The sequence below is a fragment of the Siniperca chuatsi genome, linkage group LG5 (assembly GCF_020085105.1).
Source record: "Siniperca chuatsi isolate FFG_IHB_CAS linkage group LG5, ASM2008510v1, whole genome shotgun sequence".
Taxonomy (NCBI): domain Eukaryota; kingdom Metazoa; phylum Chordata; class Actinopteri; order Centrarchiformes; family Sinipercidae; genus Siniperca; species Siniperca chuatsi.
In genome coordinates, this window is record NC_058046.1 from 22,174,729 (window position 1) to 22,188,480 (window position 13,752).

The 13,752-nt window shown below is 38.6% G+C and overlaps 1 protein-coding gene across 3 annotated transcripts in view; it reads right to left on the bottom strand.

Annotated features, from left to right (window-relative positions):
* The window catches only part of pde4d (phosphodiesterase 4D, cAMP-specific), a 178,344-nt gene that overhangs the window by 160,994 nt on the left and 3,598 nt on the right, over positions 1–13,752 (bottom strand). Inside the window, exon 1 of one of the 3 annotated variants that reach the window (XM_044195850.1) lies at positions 9,012–9,211. The exons of 1 other annotated variant lie outside the window; for it this stretch is intronic. The gene's annotated coding sequence lies outside the window, so the exon portion shown is untranslated. Of the gene's footprint in view, positions 1–9,011; positions 9,212–13,752 lie in introns of those variants that run through there. One more of the 3 variants, XM_044195854.1, reaches the window with a different exon arrangement.

Consider the following 13,752-nt stretch of genomic DNA (forward strand, 5'->3'; position numbering starts at 1 on the left):
GACATGGTGTACAGGCTTTGCATGATGTTGCCTTTGGGAAAAATAAACTGTCTTTGTTCATGAAAATATTTTGTAGTAAAGGGCACCATGTACATAACTTTGTACAGAGGCCAGAACATATGCACTGCACCAAGCATGCACATGCACATATAATACACACACATTGGTACAATAAATTGGTACCTGCATTCCTGGTTGTCAGGGTTTCTTAGCATACTTAGCATACTCTTCTTCTCGCTGTTTATCAAAGTGGCATCAAACAGAGAAAATGCAAAGTATTTTACCTTTCCTTTAGTTTTGTTAATTTGGGCTGGTGAAAACAGTGCCATTCAGACTGTGGGGTGATTTGGTCCTCTTCTACTGTATAGTAAGTGAACTACAGTGGGGTTTGGTACAGTAGGAGTGTAATCTGAAAAAGCTACAGGAAACAAATCTAAAAGGTTTTATGGCATAAGGCACACAAGGCAGATAATCATGAACACAGAGCACAAGATAACCTCAGGGCAAACAGCCTTGCCCTATGCTCATATTCAGCTCTTTCTGCAAGTGTTAACGACTATGATGCATCATGCTTAACCAGTTACAGGCTCTGGAATTGTAACGGATTTGTCTCAACACAGCCACCAAAATCTCTTAACATAGCAACACTGCCATTTTACCATCCCTAAGTCATTAAGTGTTATAATAATGCAAGTTCTTATGATTGTGTTGTCTGCAAAGCCTTGTAGGCTATGTTGTATGTGAAACATCCTATACAGTTGCCCTTCTATTGTACCGGTGCCTGTCTGGAAAACCCAGTCAATTATTTTGAATTTGTCTAGACTGCAGTTTTGAAACAGTAAACAGTCAATGCTGCTCTTCTCTTGTTGTATATAGCGCTCAGCACAGCCTGACAATGCTGAGAAAACTCTAATTAACAGACATAGTGATACAAATGTACCTAAATGTGGCAGTGCAGTTGACATTTTGCATCTGTCAAGAACTCAGTGTCTTAGTGCACACTGTTTGTCATTAATGGCCACTTAGAAAAATTCACTGTTTCATGATCAACTTTGCAAATTATTCCTGGTAGCTCTAAGTCAGCTAAAGGTCAATCAGGGATTGAATTAAAGAGAAGGAGCTGTTCAAATGGCTGAAATAATCTCCCTCTGTGACACAGATTCATTTTTAGCCTGAATAACAAGTCACATGGCACTCTTCTCTTTCAGACAACAACACTTCAGTGACAATTTACTCGTCTTTCTGATGCTTGCAAGACCTGCTAGTCAGCAACACTGGTGTTCGTGCATTAAAACAAACAGATCATGTCTTTTGTTTTTGTTTTTTGCCGATAAGAAGCTCTACTATTGTTTGTGTGTCTCGGTGTGTGTGATGGATCAGTGTCGCAGGGTTTGTGCCAACAGCGCAACCACAGGGGGTTGATTTCTGTCTGGGCTCAAGCATTAGTTACGTGAGGTGCAATTAGACCTACAGATCCCACGCCCACGAGATTCAGATACAGTATGTATGTATGAAAACTGCCCTCTGCAGATGCTATTTCTTCCCCTGTCCCTTTGATACATCCTCTGCTGGCTTTTTCAATTAACTTCCTGCCATTTTTAGGAGAGCAATGACAGTTTGTCCTGTGTGATCACATTAAGCGAGTGAGCAAAAACTGAGCTGAGCTATGGCTTCTCCTCACCCAGCTGTAGAAGGTCATGGCTGTCTAATGTGCTCTAAATTTCAGCTGCTGTGTGAAACGTCTCTTTTCTCTTGTTGAGCTCCAACAGCTGCTTATTGAATAATCGCTCAAAAGTATCTCAGTCTTTTATTGTAGCCATTCAATCCGCTAGGATGAGCAGGCGCTGTGGCTTTGTTAAAAAAAGCCAGTCACTTTTATTCTCTTTGTAGGCAGATCTGCATAGACCATATTAATCAAGTATGCTTTTTGTAAAATTTATCAAGCTAATATTTTGGAGAAAAGCCAATGGGAGATTATACATCACTGACACTAATAGTCGAGCTTAGATGGTAAATACTAAAATGAAGCAATCAATAAACAAATCAGAACAAGCTGTTGCAAAGTTCCATCTTAGATTCTTCAAATTAAAATAAATTACAGCCCATTATATGGTACATCACAGTGTTTTCAGAGTAAATAGGAAGTGGTACTTGTTTGATGCTCACAAAAAGCCATCCAATCAGCCATCCAATCAGACTCATTTCTCAGCCATTGACTGAAGTGGATTTTTCCACCTCATTGACTTCTTTCACTTATCTAAAGATGGCAGCGCAAAATTATCATCTTATTGATTTAGTAATTGTATTTTGGTCACTGATTGCAGTTTTAAGATCACTGCTGAACCACATTTGAAGTAAGATGGGAGGAATAAATGAATAGAAAAGAAGCCTCTCAGTGTTGAGCAGCAGCAACTGACTACTGACAACTAACCGATCCGAAACATAGCAGTGGCTCCTCCAAGTGGTGCTACACTTACTAGACATGATAGTAAAAACAAGAAAGATGCGTCTCAACTTTATTTGATATTGTCTTATGTGTAGAGACACTACTGATTACCAGATCCTCACAGCCTTTGTTTGGCTGAACTTGTCCTGTCCTTCACAGCGAGGACTAGCATTAACTGCCACAGCAATCTCTCAAACCATACATCACATAAATCAGCCATGATCAAGCCACTGGAGGGCTGTCAAAGGCATGCCAACATATGTGTGCGCACATACACCCTTGAAACACAGCCTGCAAATGATAGATGTGCACTGTCACTTGGTACAGACTCTCTATTTCAGGAGAGATTACGACAGCCCTTATTCTATATTTCAAAACTATAAACTTGATCATATGCAGTGCCTGTAGCAGCTCCAATTCACTATCATGTATGCTAGTAGTGGCTGCTATTAACAGCTCAATTTCCTTTCCATTACTTCTCGTAGCACTTTGTTGACAGTGATGAGCCCTTTGTAGCAGTTCGAAACAATTTCACAGCAAGTGGATCAGGGATGAAAATACACATTTACTTGAAATGTAAAGTAGCTCTCACACCTCAAGCTCCTGGAAAATAATTGTCTTATATTCCACCTATTGTCCTGCAGACCCAAGTATGAGTCACACGTTTGCTTTGTCTGCTGGGAAATTGGGGTCAACAGATATGGGAGTATTTTGATAACAGTTTTTGATATTCAACTGTGCTTTGACAATGAGGCTCTGTCTGATTGAAATTACTTCTATTCCAGGTTCCTCAGACAATTCATTGGATCACTCGCCACTTAAAGGTGGATCTTTCTACAATTTTCACTAAAAGCTGAAAAATCTATAAAGAATATACTAATTTTGCCATAAGCACTTCTTGGGGCTCCTGAACCTTATTTTTAGAACTACCATCTTTTTTAATGGTACTAAAAATTTTGGGAAAAAAATATTCAATGAGGGAGCCTATGCCAGAAAAAAACAGAAAGGCTTATTTTGATATAAAGACTGATTGCCAGGTAAGTTCGACTACATGTGGGCCTTTTGTGCATTCATTTGACCTCAAACCTTCTGCTGAGAACTGCAGGAAATGTGGTGAAGCTGAACCTGGCAGGATTTTATGTTGAAATGTGTCTGCTGCATCAGGCTGATGCGAGCTGCAACAGAGAAAAGCTTTCACCACTAACTGAGATGTCATTTACCCAGGTTATCGTCTGGTGTGATCACTGGAGGGAAATTTTCCACTTTTTTCACTGGAATTTTTTAATCACATCTTTAGTAAAAAAAAAACAACCAAAAAAACATTTTGCATCATCTGATGAAAGCTTTGTCATGTTCAAAATGTGATGTGATGCAAAAAAATGTTTTAAAATTTAAATAAGTTACATGTTGCATGTATATGCATGTATAAGAAATGAGTAGCATTCTGGCTATGGACTCACCAACAAAGGCTGCACCTGCTGTCAAATGTCTATTTCCACCAAAGACCACCTCTTCTAGCTTCTAAGAAAAAGATGCTCAGGATAGTATAGTTTGTGACAATATGAGGGTTATAAAGAATTGATTCATCCCAATTAATGAAGCACTAACCTTTCTCATTAAATCGCTCTGAACAGGGTCAGTGCACCTACAGCATTATACACATGAAGTTCAGTTTACTTGTCATGGGGAATACTACTAATCCTGTGAAAACGATATGTTCTGTGGTTCTGAAGGGAGCTTTCTAAAGTCTGAGTTTGAAAGACGAGGACGTTTTTCAGGCAGGGATGGTCTAACAAAAGACTTATCGAGCTGAATTATGGGAAGTGTATGGTCCAGCGTTTTATCGAGTTTAATCCCTACCAGGAACAGTCAGTATATCTCAGACTCTGCTGCCTTGATTTTAACCATTATATTTTTTAAACCTGCCTCTCGCAAGTCCCTCAACTCAATGGTAGTGCAATACTAAATCACTGGAGTACACCTTTAAAGTATTATGTTCATGTTTAAAGAAAATGTCTTTTGTAATTCCTCTGAATAAATGTCATTAGAGTTCATGTCTACGGTCTTTCAAAAATGTATGATTATACCATTTTACAAACTCTCATTTATCTTTAATATCAATGAATACCACTATAAATGGTGCAGGTCCTTCAGCTAACTTTTTTGAGTTTACAGTCTGCAACTGTACTGTTTGGCTCATTCTCACCACTCTCATCAACCTTGCTTCCAGCCACAGCAGGCAGCTGTTTTCAGCAAAAATGCTCAGATAAAGCCACTGTATACTACCTCCACAGCACCAAACGACTGACAGACAACGTTAGTGACTATCTGGTGAAAATAGAGGAGCATTTAGCAGGCTGAGATATATTTCCCCCAGGAGTTGGTGGGTTTGCCTGGTGGACACAAACACAACTCCAAATTAATGGTGCTCTATATCCGCTGAATGTGTAAACAAGTAACTGTTTGCTTTGCTAACACGTTCGCCAACAACTTTAAGGCAAATGTGCCAATGTTGTGTTTACAGCTTGTTTCGCTGCCTCCAAGTGGCCAAAAAAAACCCCCCAACAACCATTATTTGATGTTGCTTTAATAAAAGGTCAATATCAGCCAAATATATTGTCACACTAATATACTGTCAGACCAAACCATTTTTAATTCTATTGTAACTTAACTAGTCTTGGCCTGTAAACTGTAGTCTATCAAGTAAGAATGAATATCTTATTTTACTGTAATGTGTTTTAAGAGCCCATTTAGAGGCTTACTTGAGGAAAGAGACTGTTGTCAGTGGCTATATTCTGTATAACTTCTTTCTTTTTACTGCTGACAGATAATTAAGGAAGCCTTTGTGTCAGCACCAGTTTATAGCTCACTGTGGACCAGTTAAACCAATGCAAGGGTTGTGAAAAGCCTGCAGTGAATTACTACACAGTGTAACAGTCAGTAGCAGCTACAGCCTACATTGGTAGGTTGTGCACAAATAGTAGAATGCAGATGAATATTCAGTAAATCCTTTCATGTAAATCCGACTACTATATTTTGTGACCAAATTGTTATTGGTTTTGCTTTTTTCCCACTTCCCAAATTAAATGGTTTGAATAATACATCAAAAGAATGTATACCCAGGAGAACCCAAGATAAGCACATTGGTGTGCTCTGCCTTAGCCAAAACTTTCAAATAAAATTCAATCACAATTTATTATAAATCATTTTCCAACCTCTATTTAAACCTCCTATAATCCTAATTAAAACTTAACCCACTCTTTACCACTGCCCTCCCATCCATCTTTTCTTTCCTACTACAAGATTCCTACATTGCATTTGATGGCTTAGTGTAGATACATGAAAACAGTGTGCTGCTCGGCTTTGAACTGCCAGCAGAGGTCCCCAGAGAACTATAGTTGCGTGTATGTCTCACACCAAGAACCAGACACCCTTTCTGTCCTCCACCATGATAAAAAAAATACATTATTACATTACATTTATCATTACATTTATCCACATTGACAATGTAAGTATATACTATACATTTTTTACAAAGCAGCTGGCACAATACTGTACATCCACCAGTTATGCTGCTGGTGTGTTTCTCTTTATCCTGAACTGAGAGCCTCTTTTTCCATCCCTCTTACACACACAAAGCATTGTCTACTATCCAATTTCTCTCATACACATGGCCTACTACAGCTTAATGACATCACTGACCCAAGGCAGAAGTAGGCCCTGCAGAGCTGGGGATGAGTCACTCCTAACCGTACAGCCCAGCAGAAAACAGCAGGCGCACACATTGGTGAGCCGAATCTCAGCCTGCATCGCTCCCATCAGATGTGAGTCAATACGTGAACACTGATGACTGACTGAAGACAGCAAAGCAGCTTAATGTCAAGGTCGCAAACCCAGTCTTAGTGGTTTCTTCTCGTCTAATGACCCAGCTGGTTAGAGCGTAATTAATGCTGGGTGCCTCGCCAGTCCTTTTCCATCCGCTAACATAGGCTTGGGAAATATACCAAACTAAACACAGATGCAAAGACAGATGCATTTATGTTGGGGGCTGGCATTATTTATCTGTTTCAAACATGATGAGGAGCAGCCTTACTTATTTTGTAAACTGCAAATCAAACTTGAAAATGTAATGACTGCAATGCAGTGTCATCACAATAATCCAGGCCAACGTTTGATTTACTTTCCAATGTATTGTTGGTTATGAAGCTCACATTACACAGTCCTACTATCAGAGGTTTGAGAGAGAGAGAGAGAGAGAGAGAGAGAGAAAAAAAAACACGCTTTCAACATTTTCACCCAAGGCATGACACATTTTTTCCCTTGGCACAATAGCTTCAGCTACTGTGAATGTGTCTGCTCTGTCAGTGTTACACCTTTCCTCTCCCACAATATTTAAATAGGCAGAATTTTTTCCAAGTGAGTACACACACAATATTGCAGAGCACAAGGACTTTTACAAAGTATTATACAATATATTTATTTTAAATATAGAAAACTGCTCTATGTATATAACTATCCATACAACTATCTAACTTTTCAAACTGTCGAACAGTATATTTCCACAGTCATGTCACTGCTTCGTCCTCTCTATTTCAAGTAATCTGCCACTCTCAACTGTTGGTTTCAGTTTAGTGTTCTGTTGCTAGTAGCAACCACTACTGGGCACAGTTAACAGTTATATAACGTTAGCAGTTTAACTGACATTGTTATATCCAGCTTTTATCAGATCTGTGTTCAAGCAAATATTGACATACATCTTTTATCTACTCCCCAAATAGCCTTGTTGGAGTATTATCTGTAGGTAGGCTACTCTTTTTATCATAGCTGTTTAGTAATTGTTGATTTGTCATTTGTTAATTTAGTTTGGCTACACTCAGTTTAGTTCTAGCCTTTACAGTAACATTATACTAATTCAGTCAGAGGCTAATGTGTCAATAATGCAATATTCTAAATAACGGTTAGCAATAATTTACTGCTGGGCTAACTGTTATTACTGTTATTTATTTCACTCTTATTACCAAGCTTTGTTGAATACTGAATTCTGATTGGTCAATTACGGCATGCTACAGTCTGTTATTTCTGATGAGTAGGCAATAATAATAATGGCTGGGGGTGTGGTTTCCATGAACAAATAAAGGCCGGTCCCAAATACAAAAAAACAACAAAAAACAAGGGTGGATAAACTCCTGGTGCCTGTTTGTGCATGCCAACTGCATAATGTACATTTCCATCACTTTCATTCATAAATTCAACAATAAAACTAAAGTGTGTAATGTCTCAACCAAACGGTACTTTGTCGTACAAAGACAAAAACATACAAGTGCCACAAGATGGCAGCAGCTATATTTGAAAAATTATGGGAACTGTGCCAGACAGTGAATTTTCCACAAAACAGTCCTGCAAATGTTTCACAATAAAAGCCTTGTTAGCCTTGTTATTCTGTCTTCTAAAAGAATAAAGGAAGTGTTGAGTTTGTTAACAGCATAATGCAGTAACAGAAAATTTACAGGACAAACGGGAGTGGATCAGAAAACAAGGAGGTTTCATACTATATGAGGAAATATACTTATCAAATAGAGGGAATTAGAAAGGCCATGGAAATCTTTTAATCCCCTGTTAAGACAAAATACTGTTTGGTTGAGACATTAATGTATATACACTTACAGAGATTGAAATAAAACAATTTAGACAACACTTTAGATTAATAAAGTGTTGACAATAGCATGATTATATTGTTGAATTTATTAAAGTGATGGAAATGCAGTGATGGACTGTAACTAAGTACATTTACTCAAGTATTGTACATAACAATCTGAGGTACTTGGACTTTACTTGAGTATTTTCTTTTCATGCGACCCTCCACTACATTTCAGAGGGAAATGTACTTTTTACTTCACTACATTCATCTGACAGCTTTAGTTACTAGTTACTTTACAAATTAAGATTTTTGCACATATGAAGAGTTTATAAAATATGTTATAATTTAAACTACACAACATACAGAAAATGAATTGGCAACTATTTTGATAATCGTTTACATTTTTCATGCAAAAACATTTCATGGTTCCAGCTTATCAAATGTGAGGATTTGCTGCTTTTCCTTTTAATTATTTAAATTTATTTTTTTTAAAACAAACCAAACAATTAATTTATTAATCGAGAAAATAATCAGTACATGAATCCATAATGGAAATAATAATTACTTGCAGTCCTCTACAAAACAGTTTCCTCCACCTCAACCTACAGCAGTAAAATGCTGCTTTTACATAAATGCATGAGAATGAATAATCTAATGATATAATATACAGTATAATGGTATAACACTCACAGGGGCCATTTTTCTGCACTTGGAAGGCCTACTTTCTTCGCTGTACATTATTCCTTACTTACTTTTAGCTAGTTTTGTGGACTCTATGTGCAGTGTTGGGACGCATTATTTAGTAACATGTTACAATAATGTGATTTTTTTGTCTTTGTTTAGTAACGAGTAGTGTAATACAATTCGAAATTCCAGTAACACCTTGTTACTTCAACATTTTGGGTGTCGGTTTGTTCGCTGTCTTACCGAGACTTTGATGAAGGGTTCATATCAATTTCATCGTCTATGCCTGGAGTGGGTGGGCAGACTGGTCCGAGATGTGCTAGCTTGGCTCTGGGGCTGCAGGTATGGGTGGGCTGTTAGCTTTCACCAAAGGGGGAGGAATACGCCTCCCGCTAACACAAAAGTTGTCCAATTAGCTACGTCCTTAGCTGGCTTGCTAACGTTAGCCACAGGTAAGAGTTTAGCTCAGAGTTGTTAAGAGTGTGTGAACCCCGCAGCGTCACTGCGAGAAAACCGGTACTCTTGCTGCGTGAAGTTACAGGTGGGGCTAACGTTAAGCTAGCTGATGGTCAGTAAATGCCTCCAAGCTGAAGGCTAGCTGCTTGTTAAAATAGTTTTATATTTCCACACGTGTTAAAAACAGAAGATATGGCGTGTGAGCGTGGAGGCTTAGAGGTTGTTTAATGTCGATATTTAACTGGTGATCCTTTGTAACTAATCTGACAGCTAGATTATACTTGTATGAATTCAGTTTTCTTGTTACAGTACTAATTCATTTTTACCTTTCACCTACCCCTTGTTTTGGTCTTTACTGATCTTTTTCATTGAATTTGTTGTTCAGTGTTGTTTTTACAGTTTCACAGTTGCTTCCAGTGAAGAATTCAAAGACCAACTGCTGTGTTCAACGTGTATTGGATGTATGTTTAGCACATTGCTGTGCACCTACAAGCATGGTGAGGGCAGAAGAGTATCTTAGACACACAATAGCAGTGCTAGTTTGAGCAACATCCACCTGGCACTGTCCTATATAGAAAGCGAAACCATAGCTACACAACTCGTCATGTTATGTGAAGATGGCCTACCCTCTTAGGCTTTGTTTTATCTTAGATATGAGAAGAGCCAGAAAGCTGATTAATTATCTGTAATCTTATTTTTATAAAAACATTTCCAGTGGAAGAAATAGAAGGAGGGCAAGGCTGATTTCTCCAGTGAACCCCTGTGATGAAGATTTGCCAGTTTGAAGCAGCATCAAACCACAGAGAAGAGCTGGCATCTTTTTTACTTAATAACAGACAACCATAAAACCAAATATTTTCCAGCAGAGAAAACATTTCCATTTAATTAGGGCTGAGCAAGATAGTAAGTGCATTCTTGATTTTTCAGAGAATAAGTAAAATAGCAGAACAAATTTATCACAAACTCTTGATTCCCCTCAGTTATTATGGAATTGGTGCATATAACGTAAAGACAACCCTTATTTCACCCTGGGGTTTGTCAACAAGCTAATGATGTAGTGCACTTAACTTCACAAAAGCTCATTTCAGTAGAAAGTTCTCTAACTCCATGACAGATGACCTTAGTATGCAGTATGCAAGCACATAGTTCATATGTGCATTCATTAAAATAAAGCATCTAATGTATCTATTAAATTATATTCAGTACAACTCATTGTTCAAAGCCCTGCAACTGTTTAACTCGATCATTTGTTTGACTGATTTATGAGACAGAGCCGAGTGCAAACCCATCTCTATTCTACAGATCAGCATTATTATGAGATATGAGATTAATTTAGGTCTGCCTGAGGCTTGTGAGCAAACATCCTTAGATGGTCACATGGAATTAGACCCTGAGACTTCACTGAATACTATTTCACCCACTGTGGTGAGAGAAACAGAGAGTAGGAGTGAGAAAGCAAAATAGAGAGTGACGTTTTGCTACAGAAAGCATTTCTCTAGTTTGAACCAACAAACAAATGAAAAGAGGAAGAGAGTAAACAGCCAAAAAACAATGTAGCCCTTTACTCTACACAAGGGTCTCATGTTGCATAATTACTTTTCATTTCAAGGGAACATTTAGTGCATCTATGTGCAGTTCCAGCTCACATCCGTGTATGGATAAATAACAGATAAATGGGATTATGAGGAGAATAAGACTATGATGAGACATTCAGATATCCGTAAGAGATGAACTATTATTGGCACTGAATCATTGTACTGTAACAACAAGATTAGCCTATGTGGTGTACTTCTCGGTGTAGATGACATCATGGACTGTGTACAAAACATTTTGATGCGGAGTGAAATACGCATGGAATATATTTATCATATGAATACAGACTACAAACAAAGTTGGTATTTGGTGTCTATCGGATTTGACCCCATGACTAACGGCACACTCCCCACAGCAGAGATTGGGGAGTGACGATCTTTAATAAACATCCTTAATAAACATCAATAAAAGATAGAATGAGAAAGGTTGGCCTTTTTAACGACCATATTAGATACAGAGCCAGGCATACGTGAAATCTACTATATGCGAGTCGGGCACCAATCACCATGTAGTCATTCCCCAATAAAGCACCTCCAAACATTGCAAATAATGTACTATCAAGTGAAATGAGTGAGATTTTTCTAAATCCAGAAATCCCCCTCACATGCAGCAGCTGGCAAAAACACGTCACTTATACATTAGATAATTGTTAACCTATGTTGTAAACTCACAAAAACTCATGTCTTAGAGCATACGACCACCTCTTATGAAATATTGTAGTATAAGTAAAATGATTATTAGTACATACAGGCTTAGGTTTGGCAATGAGTGCAGCAAGTGTAGCAGCAGCATAAACCAAAAGCTGGGCAGATTAGATGTTATGATGGTGAAAAAATTACAGTACCTATTGCTTTTAAGCTAAAACATTTGTCTTATGTTTAGAGGAATATGAAGCGTGTGAAGAAAATGTGAATGCGACATTGTGTGACAAACCATGTTGTGTTTCCCATCAAGCTGATATAACAGGAAAAAAATTATGTGAATGGGCTGGAGCCAATTTACAATATTACCTTCATTGCTGACCCAAGTCTGCAGTTAGTCAACAGACTCTGGTTTCTGCAACTTTCCAAAACAGAAAATCAGACATTCATGCAGTGATTGGCCACGTGTGGAGGTGAGAAAGTAAGCAAGATTCTCTCAAGCTCTCTTTTTTAAATTCTTTATACAAGTATTTCTGTCACTTTTCGTGTGAACAGCCATGTGCAACATAGTCTTGCATAGCCAGACCTATCTCCACACTTAATTTAAGCGCTGTACAAGCATTGGAGAAAGGTCTGGCTGAACCCATTATCATTCCGGTATAGGGGAAAAAATGCTCTGGCTTCTTTGTATTTCTTTAAACCGATCACAATCGCCATGGAGCGTCGCTAGGCCCAGGATGCAGCAACGGTGCCCTTGCGAAACGGTCACAAGCCGATAGCAGAAGGGGAGGAGAAATCTGACTGAAATAGTCAGCCAATGGCAGGCTTATACCCACAGCCTACTTCCTGTGAGTCAGACTCTGTGCAACACTACGAAGGTCTGTCTGAAAGTGTGTGCAGTTATCCCCATAATCAAACGATTATTGCATCTTTTCCCTTTCAATAACAGCAGGCTTTTCACCCCGCCTTCAAGTGTGGCAGTGTGTAAGGGCTATAAACAATTTTGTGACTGGACAGCACTTAATACGAGCTAGTTCTTTTTGAGCATACCCCACCCTTAATTCAGGAGAAACAGAATTCAAGGCAGTAACATTGGAAAGCACAGTGAAAACATGATTATTCTTCCAAAAACTGTCCTGATGCGACATGACTGGACAGTTGCCAAGCCAGTTGAATTGCATTGAATATGTGTTTCAGAGAGTAGAGTGTTTTACATGTGAGTGTAGCGGTGCAAGCAAAACCTGCCTGATCTAATGTTAGCTAGCTGGCTTTACTCCATTCACAGTGTCCTAGACCAAGCCGGGGTTCTTATCAGGGCCATGACCTGATAAATAATATAGGACACCTGACCAAATAACCTTGTTTTGATATAACTCTAGCCAACTGGCAAGCCGTCTCTACTGGCAAGAAAGCATATATATAGTAGATATCATTCAGAATAAGGTGGATGCTCAATGCAAATATCAAGAGTAAGCTCAAGCAAGTCCTTTTTTGGCCCTGTTGCAGAAAAAAATCAAATAATCCATGTGCCACCCTGTATGTTTATTCATCCCTTCCTTGCACAAACACTCGCTGTCAAAGGCACTTTACTCCAATTACTCTGTGGTGTGTGCTCACTCCAAGCAATGCAATCAGTTCTCCATGAGAGTCAAGTTGATATGTTACATTGCAACTCTGTCCAGTTGTTTGACTCTGTTGGAGACGCTGGTGGGACTGGAATAGTCATTTAATGCTGAATGCACTTATTTCACTGTCCTGCTCAACTCTCAAACTGCTGTTCTGTTTTTTACTATTGTATGTTAAACTGTCCTGTTCTGATAGTCATCGGGGTATTGTTGGACAGACACACACTGTGTTTGTGTGTGTGTGCGTGACTATGAGAGAGTACAGTATGTGAAAAAACAAAACAAAGGAGTTGGGTTTCAAGGAAAACATTGCCCCAGTCTGCAGAAGCACAACGCTTTTCTGGTCTTTTGTCTACATCTTATGTTTTTAAGAGCAACATTGCCCTGACCCAGTCCAAACATAGAAAATGTCAACAGTTGTTTATGGAAAGTTTTCTGCAGCGCAGGAAAACAAAGTATTTTGTTAAACAAAGCACCAGGATGTGCTGTGTGAGAGATGACCAAAAGATGACCAGCGCATACCATCACTCTCTCGAGACATTATAAAGCACCCCCACCCATTCCTTCCACAATCCAGGCCAGGTCAGATCCAGAAATCACTAGCTGTGCGTCTGTAAAAGTAGTGTAAGTTGTTACTCTTTATTTTTTAAAAAGCTAACAAACACAATG